Raw genomic sequence first — 16,066 nt, 5'->3', positions numbered from 1 at the left:
CTGGCAAGAGCCATAAGCTCCTCAGGACTGGGACATAACAGACGAGTATTTCATATGTAGCCATGCTTACGATTCAAACTCATGTTCTCATAATAAGTATTTTATCCACTGGGCCATCGCTTTAGGCTTCTAAATACAAAAGGCTATATGCTAGATGTCAAGGGCACATTTGTATCACCATCTTTACAAAGCTGGTACCTCAGTAGAAATAATATTAATCATACTACAATTATTTAAAGAATACAATTTTTGGTTTATTAGGTAATAAACTATTTTGACACTTCAAAAATAAGGATAATGTTGTAGCTCTCCACATCTGATGGCTTCTGGTGGGCTACAGGTGAGGAAGGAATCAGTTTTCTTTAAAGGGCTGGCCACCAGGAGTTAGACCATGTTCCACAGAGAATATGGGCAACACAAATTGGATTTGTTTTTGTTGTTTCTTGTTGTTGTTGTTGTTGTTGTTGTTGTTGTTGTTGTTGTTCTTCTTCTTCTTCTTCTTCTTCCTCTTCTTCCTCTTCCTCTTCTTCCTCTTCCTCTTCCTCTTTCTGTTCTTTTTGAGACAGGGTTTCTCTTGTAACCCTACCTATAGACCACATCTGCCTGCCTCTGTGATTACAGATGTGCGCCACTATGACTCACCCTTCTTCTCTTCCTCCTCCTCCTCTTCCTCCTTCCACCTTCCCCTTCCCCTCCTTCTCTTCCTCCTCCTCTTCCCTTTTTTGGGAGAAGGAAGGGTTGTGAGAGTAGACCTGGAAGAATGAGAAGTGAGTGCGATTCTAGTTCATGATGTGAAATATCCAAATAATCAATAAAATATTATATAAAAAATTCCCACAAATCCTAATTGCATAAATACAACCCACAGTTGTCTCCGACTGAAGCTTTCCTGTAATCGTGTTATACTTGATAAGTGCACCACATATAGATATGCAGTTAAATCTCACAATTGCTTAACTACAAAGTTTAAGAATATTAACGTTGGCTTACATAGCAATTAGATCTTCTGTTGCTTTGGAGATGAAATCCTTACCTTCATCAAGCAGATGAAATCCTGCTTGAAGAGCAGAGATCCATAAAGGTCACTACTGCCCAGGATCCAGTTGAGCGTTTGCCACCTGCCTGGCATGACACAAACATCTGGACCTACCTGCCTGTACATTGCAATACCATCTATCTTCCTATGATATTTATATGTTTTATGGAATATAAATGCATGTAAAAGAGTACCTTGAAGTATGAATTTTATTTCATTTTTCTTAAAATAAGCTGTAACTATTTCATCATGACATTTTAAAATAACTATTACAAGGTTAATCTTTCTGGGGCTGGAGAGTTGACAGTAGTTAAGAATATTACTGTCCTTGCATTGGACATGAGTTTGGTTCCCAGCATCTACATGAGGATGTTCACAACTATCTAGCTCCAAGAGGATCCCATTCTGTTCTCTAGATTTCCCAGTCACGTCTCATATACACATACTTGCACACACACGCACGTACGCGCACACACACACACACACACACACACACACACACACACACACACATACACACACACATTTTCTGTGCTTTAAACATTTAATTTAATGGTCGGGGAGAAGTTTCCAGTTCATCTGATGAAAAAGTGCTTTGTACATAAAAACATTTTCCCATGTCTTCTATCTACTGTGACACAAATACCCAGAGTGCTTTGCTGCTGCTGCTCTGGCTAGGAAAATGCAGAACAGGGACTAGGCAGCTCACCAAAATAACTGTAAACTTGATGCCAGCTAACATCATAGAAGTTCATTCCGTCTATGATTTTTTTGGGGTGGGGATGGGTAGAGTCGCTGCCTCCTCCCACAACATTCCAACCCTTCTTCCTCACTTCCTTTCCAACACTACCTTCTCAGAAATCTTCCTAACAGAAGGTGCCAATAGGCCAGTCCCACATTCCTGACACTCCTGCCAGCTGTCTCATCCTCCTCATCTGAAGTTGCCAACCACCCCAAGACCCACCCGCCCTATATAACCTTACCTGGGGCAAAAGCCAGCCTGGAGCAGACACATCATTTGCCCTTGCTTACAATGTATATCCCTACCATGCTTGGCTTGTGATATTCACAGGTCTCCTCCCCTGTGGCTGTTGAACTCACCTGGGAGTCTATTCCTAAATAAACTTCTAGCCTTCCTACATCCCGCCCTCTTGCCCTCTTCCCCCTCCCCCCTTTCCTTCTCCTCCCCTTCCCTCTACCCCTGCCCCCTCTCTCATTTGCATTGAATAGGCTTATTTCATTTGTGGAGATAATCTACCACTACTGTTAAGCATTTATGGCCTCTACTGATTTTATAGTTGCATTGGAGAATAACAAGGCTGTCATTTTTTGACTTGATATTAGTATTATATTGTATTCTATCCAGTAGAAGTAAAAAGTAATGATTCTTGCTCAGCTGTAAAGAAACAAAAGCTTTGATATGCAGAGAACAGGCACAGAGTATAATTTCCTTTTGCCAACTGTGGAGAGAAAACTCACACCAGAACTTGAAAAATCTTGCTTGGTCATTCCCAGGAACCTAATAAATTGTGGCAGAGAATGGTGCAGGCCTATGGTGTACATGACTGAATCGGTTTCACTTAAGCCAGTGCGCTTATGCACCCTTTTCTCCCTAGCTGAATGAGTCTCCCAGCGCAATGGCCAAAGTGGAATTCTCACAGGAACCCTGAGTGTGCATTTTAGATGCCATCTGTGGGGCAGCTGAGAGTGGCTCCTTTGTTCTTTCTGTATGATGTTATGCCTTACTTAATAACTGAGGACTCAGGTTGAAAGGAAGGATGAATCCCTCTGATGTCCTGCTCCACACTGTGTCTCAGGAGGTGAGTCCCACCCCCTGCCGGGCTTTCCTGGCCCGACCTGTGTTTACCTTCTGTGTCTGCCACTTCCCACTGGGTTATTGATGCATTTGCTCTGCCCAGGGAAGCCTAGCCTCTGTGCACAGTGGTAAGCTGACACTACCAGCAAACAGGCTTTTGTTGCACTTTATGCAGATGAGAGTGTTCATGGATGGGGCGGTGGGTACTCTGGTCAAAGCAGTTTTTTTGAGAAGCTGATGAAAAAGGAGCAAACATCTTATTGCACATTCTCTTCATGCAGAGGCTACCTCAGAGCTGTTCCCAGAAAGGACAAAGGCTGCTCTGATCAGCAGCCCCGTTTGCATGATCCGAGAGGAGTGCCCCAGGACTAGAGGTACAAACTAACAGCCTTATTCTGCTTCCTGGTGCCATGCGTCTTGCACAGACAGTGAACTGCTCTCTTACATTTGTTGAGACTTAAATGGAGTCTGCCCAATTTCCCCAAAACCACACTCACCATCTTTTTTGTTGTTGCTTCCTATGGGGGAAGAAAAAAAGGGCAATATTTGTGGAAATGAGTAAGAATTCAGAAAAAATGCATTATTATCTGACTGCATAAAAATATTTTACTCTCAAATATAAGTACTTATTTTTGTCACTTATGTTATTTTCCAGCTTTCCCACATAAAATTTATTTAGAATTATGACAGAATACAAGTAAAATGGAGTACCTCAGTTATTCTAAGCTTTTACCAAAAATTTAGACTGTATTACTTTAAGATTTGATAAGGCATATTAATATCATGCATTATAATGTAAAATTAAAATAAACCATGAAATATAAAATTTGCAATTACACATCCTGTGGAAGGATTGACACTATTTGTGAATATTTGATTATGAGACTAAGTTTTGTTACTAAACAATTATGGAACCATTAACCTTTCACAGTTGAAATACCTTGTCTTTAAGCTAACCGCAATTATCTATAACCATTCTAATATCTAAGTACAAGAAACAATATTTATATTTCAAGAAAGAATGCTTTAAATATTTTATAAAATATTTGGTCAAAGTTAATATTTTCTTTTTTAAATGCTTCATTCATTACACATACTATCTGTATAAATCATAATCTGCTTACTTGGAGTCACAAGGTACAGGATTTAATTGGAAGAGTCAATGTTCACATAGTTTGTGGGCTTTACTGAAAATGCTTTGAAATATCTTCAGGAATAGGCATAGTCAATTCTGAAGCTTGTGTTTTTATGTCAATGTTTACCTCAAGAGCTACAGATAATGAGTTGGGAAGAGAGTTCTTTCTCCTTTTTGTCCTGTGATCCTCCTACCTGCCGTCCTCACCACCTCCTACTTGATGTGATGAGCCACTTGATCCCCCTGTGTATAAAATGAGGCAGTCATGCAATCAATTCACACTTTTACCAGGAACTCACAGTCACTGGTACCTGCCTGGCCATCTTTATTTGGAGCTCCATAATACATAGCTCACTTTGATATCTAAATATTAACAAGCAGAAGGGAATGCTTTTTAATTAAGCAGTGTGGAGTTCAGTGGAAGATTTTGGTGAGTGAAAAATTGGGAAATACTGAGACAAGATGATGTAACATTGTTTAATTTCCTAAAAAGCTATTACAATTGGTGACCGTCTATTGCCCATGGTACCAGTTGTACTTACACTTTGAAAATATTCCAAAATTTTATAATGTATATAATAAAATGAATAGTAGAAGATATCCCTTGTTAAAAAACCAATAACTTTATTAGGACATTTTGTATTAAAAGTCATGTCAACATTATTTTTGTTTTGAATTCAGAAAGAATGATTATTGGTATAGTTAAAAATATATAGCAACAGCATATTGGGCCAAATAGATAGAGAATATTAATAATTATGTTTAAACACTATTTGAAAGTGAATCTACATATTTTGTGTTGATATTCCTGGTGAAAGGTTATAGACTGAACTTTTAGTCCTTGAAAATATGAACTTTATTATATGCTATTATTTTCTTAAAGATTTATTTATTTGTTATATATACTGCCTACATGTGTGCCAGCATTCCAGAAGAGGACACCGGATCTCATTAGAAATGGTTGAGAGCCGTCATGTGGTTGCTGGGAATTGAACTCATGACTTTTGGAAGAGTAGCCACTGCTCTTAACCTCTGAGCCATCTCTCCAGCCCATGATATGTCATTATTAAACTAAAGGTGAACTTTCTTTCCATTTGAACTTTTGAAAAAAATTCTATATTGTACAGAGCATCTGTACAAATCTGTATAAACAAATAGAGCACATATACGGTTTGTTTCCATCCCTGTACTTTTCACTGTGAAATTGTCTGTATCATCTTAGAGCTTAATGTTAATTACTAAGCTAGTATTCTGTATTGTGTCACAAAAAACTTTACTAACTTATTACAATTTTGATGTGTTCTAAACCAAAAATTTCTCAGAAAATTGAAATTTTAAAAAAGACATTAAGCCAACAAAGCTGGCAACCAGGCCATGATAAATGCCTAAATATGGACATATTGGTAATTTGCCCTCTTATAGGCTCAAGTTTTCACATCCATTTTATGTAAGGAGAGAAGAGAGGTCAGCTGCTGGTGATGTTCTGTTCCTCTAAATTTAATCTTTTCCCCCTTCATTTTTGAGATTATAATATAATTACACCATGTCTCCCTTCCCTTTCTGTCCTCAAAACACTCCCATATGCCCCTCCTTTCTTTCAAACTCATGGCTTCTTTTTTATTAATTACTGTTACATGCATACATGTATGCATATATGTTATCTATAGTATATATATACATATTATGTATAATGTGTAAGCAAGTATGAAATGTGAATGCTTATTAACTCATCACTCATCACTAAAACTAGGCTGTCTGTGACGTAGTCAAGATTTAACTTTGTAATTAAGGAGGGAAAAAGGTGATGGGATTGCCAATTCGTCCAAACTTTTTCTACCAACTGACTTGAGTTTCACAGCCTCATACTTTGTACATGGTTTGCTCATTCTTATGTGCTAATACTACCTTGTGTGATAGTGTTCATAAACAGTAAAATATTAAAGCTTCTGTGTGAAGAAAAAAAAGATAATAAATTGAGACACCAGGTAATACACCCTTTCAAACTAAAGGTGCAAGATTATAAGTGAAATAATTTCACATCAATTACCTTCATTCATTGGGGAAAATAAACTCCTTTAATGTATCTGAGTCCACTTTCTGACTTCTCTAATTTTTGTGAAAGATGTCTCTCTCTCTGCTAGACGCGAGCGGCAATAATTTTGTCTCTTTAGTGAATTTTGTGAATTTAGCAGGTTATTACCTGAAAAATCTACCTTGTCACTGGCAAATTACTGCTAAGATTAAACTACTAACAGATAAAATCCTGTTGGTAGCAGGGTCAAAACTAGCTAATTTGTCAGTATTGTGTACCTAACTGTGATAGATAATATACTTTATAATTAATACACTTTATTCAGCATATTTGATTCATTAAAATTCATTTAGATGAATAAAGAAATGAACATATTGTCCCTCAAATATTTTGTTTTAAAAACATATTACCTACTTTCATTATGAACATTTTTTCTCTACAACCAGTAAAATTAAATTTATAAAACAATTAAATACCAATAAATTATATGTTCAAAAATAATCTACCTGTAATACTGAACATTGAAAATATTTACATATCACATGTCAAAACTTCATGACAAAATCATAAGTCATACATGTTGTCTTTTATATATAAGAATATTTCAACTGTTATGATACAGCATAGTATATATTTATGAAACGACAATAACTGTTCCTTTGCTGAAAAATAACTCAAATTAGGAATAAAAAGCAAAATAATTCCTTGAAGAAATTTTCTGAAGTTGAAAACCAAATCGATCTCTTTCCATTCCAAAAGTGCATAATCTATTTGTAAAGGCATTGATTCTGACAGCATTTCTATTAGGCAGCCTTCAAATTCCTATAGCCATGACCCATGGTATTCATCTCATCATATTTCAGCCTATGTGGACATTCACCTATGTAGAATCAAATGGACTCAGCTATGAACAACTTAGAGTGAGGTTTCTGAGGCATGGGCATGACGGATGATAAGACTAATCCAGAGCATTTCCATTTGAAAGAAAATGACTAATAATTGATTGGCCTGGATCCAAAGTCACAGTGGGGTACAAAAGGCTGGGAAGTGCCCTCATAAAAATAGAAGCTGTATCAACCAATTGAATTTAATTATATATGAAGGTGATGATGGAACTAAACTGCCTGTAATTGGACTCCAATTACTCAGCTGGTCTTCCATCAAATTAATTCATCTGAAAGTTTGCCATTGTCCTGTGCTCCATGCCTGATGCTGGTTTAATTACTTAACACTGAGGAATCTTGAAACAGTAAATTATTTTGTCTTTATTGCCAATTATTAGTTAAAGAAAATTGTGTATAAAACATTAACATCTGCTTCAGGGACGCTTCGGAAAGGGCATAATGAAAATATCCTTTTTTCCCCACTGCACCTAGAGAGACACCTAATGAGAGGGGAAAGGGTCTTTGCGTGCAGAATTTGTAGAAGCATTGTTGGAATTGATAAGCTGCTGAAGATGCTGCCAGGGCCTATGATTTTCCACAGCCAATGTCTTTACAAAGAGGCAGCTGAGAGTTCTTATGATCTGTGTATGTGGGCAAGCCACTAAGTTTATCATAAATGGAAAAAGCTATAGGTAAAGAATACTACTAAAGAAATTCCTCTCTGAACACTATTTGATAACACTTAGGACCACTTTGAAATGATAGTTGCCAACTACTGAGACTTATAAAGTAATCTATGTTGTTTTTCTCAATTATGTGAGCTCCATATGAACCTAAGATATTAAAGCATCTGAAAAATAAGAACTAATAGCTTAAATATCCAAGCAGAATTATCATTCATTTTACTATAATAAAAGGGAGTATATTGCCAGTGATACTAAAATTGCTGATACCATTTCAGAAACATCTCCAATCCATGTCATGAAGAAATGGCTCATTTCTATTTAATTGGCTTCATCATACTGCACTTTGATTTAAAAAGAATTGCTACTCGCAAATTTTGTACTTTGATTCCATGCTCAATAAGCACTTCAACTTGAAACATTAGTGGAACAATTTAAAAACAGAAATGCCAATTACAAACAGATAATTTATTTATAAGATGAATTACTATTATCTGAACAAAAATAAAATAATCTCTGAGTGTCATAGTGGAGTAAATATTTCAGTAATCTTCAAATATATTACTAAATACACACACAAAAATAACAAAATTGGACTGCATGAAGTTTTTAATGATAGATTCATAATCTTCAAGCAATACATGAATGGATCTTTAGATATTCAGAACCCGTATCTCCTAAAAGATATAAGAGTGTTGATGAAAGATAAAATTGAGATTACTTGTAGCTATCATTTTAAGACAGTTTTCAGTTTTGAGAGATATCTGGACAGTGTTTCTTCATCCTATTCCAGTAGATGTGTCCCTTTAGAGCTTTTAAATTAGTGATTTATAAATCTCTTCCCATAGAGAACAACTAATGTAAGGATTAATATTATATTTTCTATATTTCTTCCCAAAATAGCATTGCAAGAACCAGTTTCCACTTAAAACCTTGTATGCAATCCAATGTGTCAAGATAAAACTTAACTTCTGCAGGAAAGCTGAAGCAAAACCCTTTTAAGTAAAATGTTCTCTGGTTCAAAAGAAGCTATGTGCAAAATGACCTAGAAAACATTGTATTCTGCAAGATCACCTCAAACTCTTAAAATACAGCATGTTTTGCTTAACATGAATAATTAGAAGCTAAGTTAGCTAGGCTTTATGAGCTTGATAGATTGTTGGCAATTTCTGTATGTCATTACATCTTTTTATTTAATTCTATGCTATTTCAACTTACATAGTAGTTTGTGACAGACTACCAATTTGTTGGAAACTATTAATTCAGTTAAAAAATCTTAAAACATTTGTAACTATTAAGGGACCATATATCAGAGAATACAACATTTAAACAGTTGAGCAAATGTGTTTACCAAAGCAAAGATGACAGAAGGAAATTGCAAAGTGCAACATAATTATTTTTTTAATATTCACTTATTTATTATGTATACAGTGTTCTGCCTGCATGTACTCCTGCAGTCAGAAGAGGAAACCAGATCTCATTTTAGATGGTTGTGAGCCACCATATGGTTGCTAGGAATTGAACTCAGGACCATTGGAAGAGCAACCAGTGTTCCTTAACCTCTGAGCTATCTCTCCAGCTCTCAAGATAATTATTAAAATCTTTTATTTAAGACATCTCCAGATAAAAGAAGGTTGAAAAGAATCTTAATTTTTTACTTGTGTTGCTTCAGTGATTTCAGGAAGATCTTCACACTATGTGGCTGCATTATCAAAAGAGAGTAAAGAATGTTGAAATTGCCCTGATGGGCACAGTGATAGCGCATCAGCTCCAGGGTGGATGGTGGCTCTTTTGTTAGCATAGGGAGTGACCTGTTAAAGAGGTAAACCCACCCCATGCAAAACATGCAGAGTTTTTCCACTTCTCAAAATACATCGAATGAGATATAACATAATGAGGAAGTGCACCCTGGACTAGTTCTTTGATGCTTTTTCAATGTCAGGCTTTATTTTACTGCTCACCATGAACAAATGCAAGAGGCTTTTATTTACTTATCTATTAAACACTTATCTTATTAAATATTTATCAAAAAAGTAGCTTCCCCCATGCTTCAAGGAACCTATTGTCTATGTTTCTACATAATGGTTTGCCTTATATCTCATGTTCTGTAGTTAAACATTAAAAAGAAACTATATTTCTATTAGCTACATACATCTCTGTGGCACACACACATTTACTGGAGCCCAACCAGGAGAGAAAGTCTGTCTTAATCAGCTCTCCAGCTGAACTGTCATATTATTGTTTTTATTTTGAGTCCTGTTGGACTCTAAAAATCCAACTTAAATTGAGACACAGGAATAAATGATTATCTCGATAGTTGAATGTATTAGGTTCCTTTAATTCCAGCACTTAGGATGTGGGCATAGGTGCATCAGGATCTCAGCCATTCTTGGCCACAATGAAACTGTGAGACAAGCCTTGGGTAGGATTCATGTGACGCTGTCTCAAAAAAATCAGACAAACAGACAAACAAACAAACAACAAAAATAACAAGAAAACCCATCATTTTTTAAAAAATGATAAAATAAGCTAGAACACTTGCCTTCATAGAGCAGTAGCTGTTGATAGCCCAGGGGCCTCTACCTTCCCCGCTGAGCAATATCTGGGAGCTAAGAATGAAATGTCCAGCAGCTGAGCCGTTTGCTCACAGGCCACCACACTCACAGTGCATCACACAGCTCATGTCTCCTGACCCCATACATAGAGTGAATTCTTGAAATGTGTTTACTCTGTCCTCTACACAGCCACTGTTGAGGCCTGATCAGCTCCTGCCATGCTGCTTAAAACCTTGGTTTGTGTAGGTTTAAGGTTCTTGTTGGCCAACTTACTAACACTAAAATTTAAGAGCACAATGGCTCAGCCTTTACTGTGGTAAAAGAACAGCTCACAGATACCTGAACCATGAAGGTGAAGGCATGAACCGTTCCTTATGTTTAAGTGTTAGAATAAAATAGAAGTCTTGGATCTTGACTGCGTTTCTGGCTGGAGTTGCTCTTGTTAGGTAGCGGCTATAAAGACATTGATCAAGAGAAGAAGGTAACAGGAGTAGGGATTCTACCCACTGCTATTGGGGATCCAGAAAAAAAGAGTAGAAAATTCTGAGCACTTTGATATTGGGGGGGGTCTATTCTCCACCCCCCCATAGTTCTAAGTAATATTACACAAAATAAAATAGGGGAAAGACAGGCTCTGTTCTGACATGCCCTCACTACTGAACAGTAGGATTCTTTTTCACATCACATCCAAAGCAGCATAAGATTTGCCCATGCTGGGTACCAAATTGAAAGAATCTTGACTACAGAAAGCACAAGCTGGAAGCAGAATCATCACCATAGCAGTTACTAGTTGCTGAGCTCTTGAAATAAATGTTCCGGGTCCTGCAGGAATGTCTGAGCAAGTTGATTTTATTATTACTAGTGAAGGTTTGCAGCAATGAAAAAATTCATCCTCTCCTCCTACAGCTCAAAGCATCCTATTTTTTCCTAATATTACAGAGATGAATTATTCTTAGTAAAAATGTACAAATGGAATCTATGAAACACTCACTTGCAATGAAAGTTTACTAAGAGAAATTTTAATTTGCTAAAGCATGCTCATTATTTCAATGGTAAGCTTACCCTGGGATTGGGCAATGGTCAAGAAACTGACTTATGAGTGGTCTTAAATTATTATCTTAAATTATTAGTCTTACCAGCAAGTGAGAGTGGCTGGTTTTCCCTAAATCATTCATTCATTAAGAACATTTTAAAAATATTTTTACAACAGTTTATTAAGCACATACTAGGGTAGCACATGAGACAGTTAGCTCTTTAGTTGTAGAACAGTATGAAGAAATTGTAATGTGACGGTACCTAGACTGAGAAATAAATCTTGTAAATACTGGCTGCTGCTCTATCACGTTGATGACATTGTCTTGTAATATAGGAGTCAACAACACAAAACAATTCCTTATAGTGCTTATATTCTTCTATAGCTGATAAGTAACTGATAAACATAGCAAGTAAATATATTATATACTTTATAAAAGATGCTAATTGTCAAGAAATAAGAAAAGAAAGCAAGGTAGTTTGGGTCTGGGGTGAGTTAGTTCAACATAAATGGAGTTTTCAGGGTTGAGAGAGCCTATCTGGCTAAAGCTTTCCTGCTGATAAAAGCAACAGAACTTTAATGAGCAAAGAGTATCATACAATGAGAGGGGCTCAGCTAGGAAAGAATCAGCCACTGACTTATGTAACACACCCACTCTCCACATGACCAGGAGTCCATGTATCTATGATGCTATCCATGGATTAACCCATTTATAGGACAAAATTTTAAGACTGACACTTCTTTAAGATCCCACCAAGTCTCACCTCTGATGATTCACAATGAGGATAATACTGTGACAGGAGCTTCTATGCAGAATTTCAAATCCCCACCGATTTCATTTTCATGTGCTAGAGACAGAAAGCACTGAGAAGTGAACAGTGTGAAAATTGTTAGCAGTCAGTGGCCAGAGTTCTAAAACACACACACACACACACACACACACACACACACACACACACACACACACACACACACACCTCTACCACCACCACCACCACCACCACACCTAGAGCCAGTACAAGAAAAACAAAAGCAAACAAGGGATCAATAGAGGAATAGGTCAAGGAGAGAGGAGTTGATACTTTGTGCAGGCAGAAATCTGGAAGGAGACATTACGGTATACATATTTTACTAAACTCACATATTCTGCCACTAGTCAAAAGGACCTGTGACGTGTCAGTCTGTAATACTTGCAACATTTAGTGCTGTAGAAGCTGCACTGAGCAGGAAGCACTCTGTTAGTGCATGAGGAGAAGCTGTGCTATGGGTCCCCAAATTACATGAGAATACCGAAGAGGGACATAGAGCTGCTGCGTGGATATGACCCATGCAGAAGGACACGCTGAAGCCAGAGCATTTCGGTGTGCAAGGTTCCTACAGCAGCTGCATTTGGCAGAGTAAAACGTGGAGAATGGGATATGAAAATGTGTGATGGCTGCTGCTGTGTAGACTGTTCAATATCTCTGTAAAAATACATAGTTTATTACAAAAGATAATAATGTAAGAAAAATACTTCAATAGCCTTAGAATTCCAAGTTATATGAAGATTAGTAACACTAATCTAAAATTTAATCAACATGAACTTGTCTTAAGGAGTATGTCAAATTTATTTTTATAGTCATTGTTTATTATTTTGAAAATTTCCAATACTAAATATGAATTATTTTAACTGTTAATAAAGATATATAGAAATTTATTGTTTGAAAACTGCTAGTTAACACATGATTGGTTAGCCAATGTTATTCCTCATTTGATGGCTAGCTGTTCACATAATGGACAATTAAAAGTTAGTATCCTTAGAGAAGCAGATTTTCACTCATTTTCTATACACAAGATCCCATGGATGTACTAGTGATGGTTGAAATATTCCACTCAAAGTATGCTTAATTCTGTGTTTCACTTAGTTATAAGTTGAACAATTCATAACATGTTTGAATTAGAAGAATCTCAGAGAGAAAGAGTAGCAGAGAGAGTCGATGCGTGGCCTCATCCTAGGCGTGCTGCACACTGACCACTCTGTGCTCTGGGGACTTCTCAAATATGTCCCCAAAATTTGAATTCCTACCACAGAATTGCCTATATTCTCCATTATAATCTGACCCTCAACTATGTGGTCTAAGTCATCAGTCAACTTGTTTTATTTCTCATGATATTTCTTTACCTTTGTTGAAAGCTGTTTTCCAATTAAACAGCTTGTTCTTCTTCTTCCAAGGTACATTATTGTCCGTTGAATGTTTTTAGGGTTTTTTTATTCTTTTCTTTTTTCTTTTCTTTTCTTTTCCTTTCTTTTCTCTTCCTTCCTTTCTTTGTATCTATCTATTTTTCTTTTCCTTTTTCTTTTTTGAGATAGGGTTTCTCTGTGTAGCCTTGGCTGTCCTAGACTCACTTTGTAGCCCAGGCTGACCTCAAGCTCACAGAAATCTGCCTGCCTCTGCCTCCCTGAATGCTGGGATTACAGGCATGAAACCACTACTCCCAGCCCATTGAATATTTTTCATGCAGTTTGCAAAATAAAGTGTAATGACAAGGTGCTACACTGGTTAAGGCAAACTGAAGACACCATCTATATAGCATTTGACCTGGAACAATTTGATAGCCGTGGAAAGCTACTGTGTTTTACCCTCTGCCTGTATGGGTTTACTTTGATGTACTTTTCACAGGTACCCCATGGGACAGACCCATGGTGGTGTGTATTAATTCCTGGGTAATTGAGTCCTGAGCACTGCTTAACCCCTTCCTATCAGTGTCAGTGGGAACTGGGATTCATTTTTAAGAGACTCTGATGTCACTGGTGAAAATGCTGGAGAAAGGTCCTTCTGAGGAAACCTTGTATCACATAAGACAATAAAGTTAAGACTGTAAGGAAAGACTTTCTTACAGATTCCATGTTACCACCCATTGTGACACAGACTGCAGGATCACATGGGAAGGTACCACAAGAACACAGGCTCAGAGAGCTGAGAGCTTCAGTCCTGTAACTGCATCAGGGAATTGGAGTCTGCTAAAGCAACTACAAAGAAAACCCTGAGGGCCTCATAAAAGCAATATATGCTTAGCACCTGTACCAGTGGCTTTCCAGTAGAGCAAGCATGTAAGTTGTATACACACTTCTCATGATCATAAATATACATACTTTCCAGCTACAACAATTTTAGAAAATAGTTTCACAGGAATAAGAAATCGGAATTCTCATCACTATTACTTTATTGATTTGTATTACAATAAAAACAATAACACCAGCTGTCAGGGCTCCTGAGCTATCTGTCTGGGTCCTCATGGAGCCCCGTCACTGAAGCCCCTTTCTGTCCTGAAAATCCTCTTTAGTTCATGTGTTCTTTTCTATACATGCTCTTTTCTGTAGATGCTTTGTGTGTGTGTGTGTGTGTGTGTGTGTGTGTGTGTGTGTGTGTGTGTTTATACTTTCAGACTAAGATCAGAATTGTGCTGAAAAGAAATATCCCTTTAATGGAGTATAGAAACTCAAAGATATTTAGCCATATTCACACAAAATAAATTCCCTAACTCTTGTTAAGCACTTTTTCTCGTTTTTAAAGAAATAATATGAATCTCTGCCCAGATGATCAATTTAAATTATTAATGATTATTCATTATAATTTTAGGTCCATCATGGCAGAGTTCCAGGTTCATTACTATTTCACAGTACCTCAGATGGAGGCTACTATACCACAGAGAATTAATATATTATGATTGATCATTCTGGATAATTGTTGATTTGAAATTAACAAAAGCTTCTGATTTTATGAAAATAAATCATGTGTATATGTGAAAGATTGCCTTTTTGCTCTGTTGACATAGAAGTGCTAAGTCACTCTCGTCATGTCCTAGACACCTTGTGAGGGATGAATGAAGGAAGCCTCAAGGCCAGAGACCACAGAGGTGTTTCTGAATAACATCATCTCTAAAGAGAAGAGTTTCTGCTCACACCACAGCACCATCTGGTACCCACACCTCTCACAGCCCATCCTCTCCATAGAGGCTTCAGTCCCAGCTCAATCCTCTCAGAAGCCTGACAGCAAAGAGAGTGAACTTAAAGATGAGACTACTTCCCCCAGTGATACAGTATGGATCGTATAGGAGTGAAAGTGAAGTATGGCACAATAATCAATAGTTTATCCTCTTTGCCTTCAGCATACTACCATATTTTTTTAATACCCAAGCTCTCTACATACTTCTTCCTTACACCCAAAAATTCTTCTCTAAAACACTGGGCTTCCTGCAAATGGCCCACCTTTTATATTCCTGCATATTTCTGCAGAAATGGAAGCCAGAAAATGTCTAGAGAGTCATGTAGTAAGATAAAGAAGGAAATAAAATATAACAGGAAAATGAAGACAGTCTCTGTGTTCTTGGCTCTGTGCCTCTATGCCCAGATACTGCACGCTGATGAGGGCATAAAATGTGCGCTGCTAGTGGATGCAAGGCAGATCCCTATTGGAACAGGATAGATACCCCATTTTCCACCCTCACCCTCAGAGCACTGCTGAGAATAAGTCTATCCTAGACTTTCTGGGAGGAAATTGAGGCTAAATGTGACTCTCTCTGGAGATGAGATGGTCATAATTTTTCTCACATTGTGTATGATTGCATATTATTTGTTCTCCTTACAATTACAGGTAATGGAAAACCTTTTAGCTATACAGACCTCTGTGAAGTATTCAAAGGAAGAATGCAGACAAGATAGATAATAAATGCATATATAACCAAATAGCAAGAAACTCTCCTGTCTTTTTTACACAGACAAAGGGACAGTGCTTGAAGATGTATGAAACTACCAATTTTCACCTTCTAAGCATTCACTTGAAAACTTAGTTTTTGCAATTATTTTACATTTTAATCCAAGTTATTATATATCCACTAGCAGAGACATTAAT

The 16,066-nt window shown here is 37.0% G+C and overlaps 1 pseudogene across 1 annotated transcript in view; it reads left to right on the top strand.

Moving 5' to 3' along the window:
- Nucleotides 1-16,066, top strand: part of LOC311585044 (small ribosomal subunit protein eS10-like) — a 206,219-nt pseudogene that overhangs the window by 149,498 nt on the left and 40,655 nt on the right. Inside the window, exon 3 of the transcript in view lies at nucleotides 3,134-3,226. The product of the transcript in view is annotated as a small ribosomal subunit protein eS10-like (transcript). The remainder of the gene's footprint in view (nucleotides 1-3,133; nucleotides 3,227-16,066) is intronic.

The sequence above is a fragment of the Acomys minous genome (genome assembly GCF_964271855.1).
Source record: "Acomys minous genome assembly, chromosome: 15".
Taxonomy (NCBI): domain Eukaryota; kingdom Metazoa; phylum Chordata; class Mammalia; order Rodentia; family Muridae; genus Acomys; species Acomys minous.
Note: the sequence above shows the minus strand (reverse complement) of the source record. Positions and strands in the feature narration are given on the sequence as shown.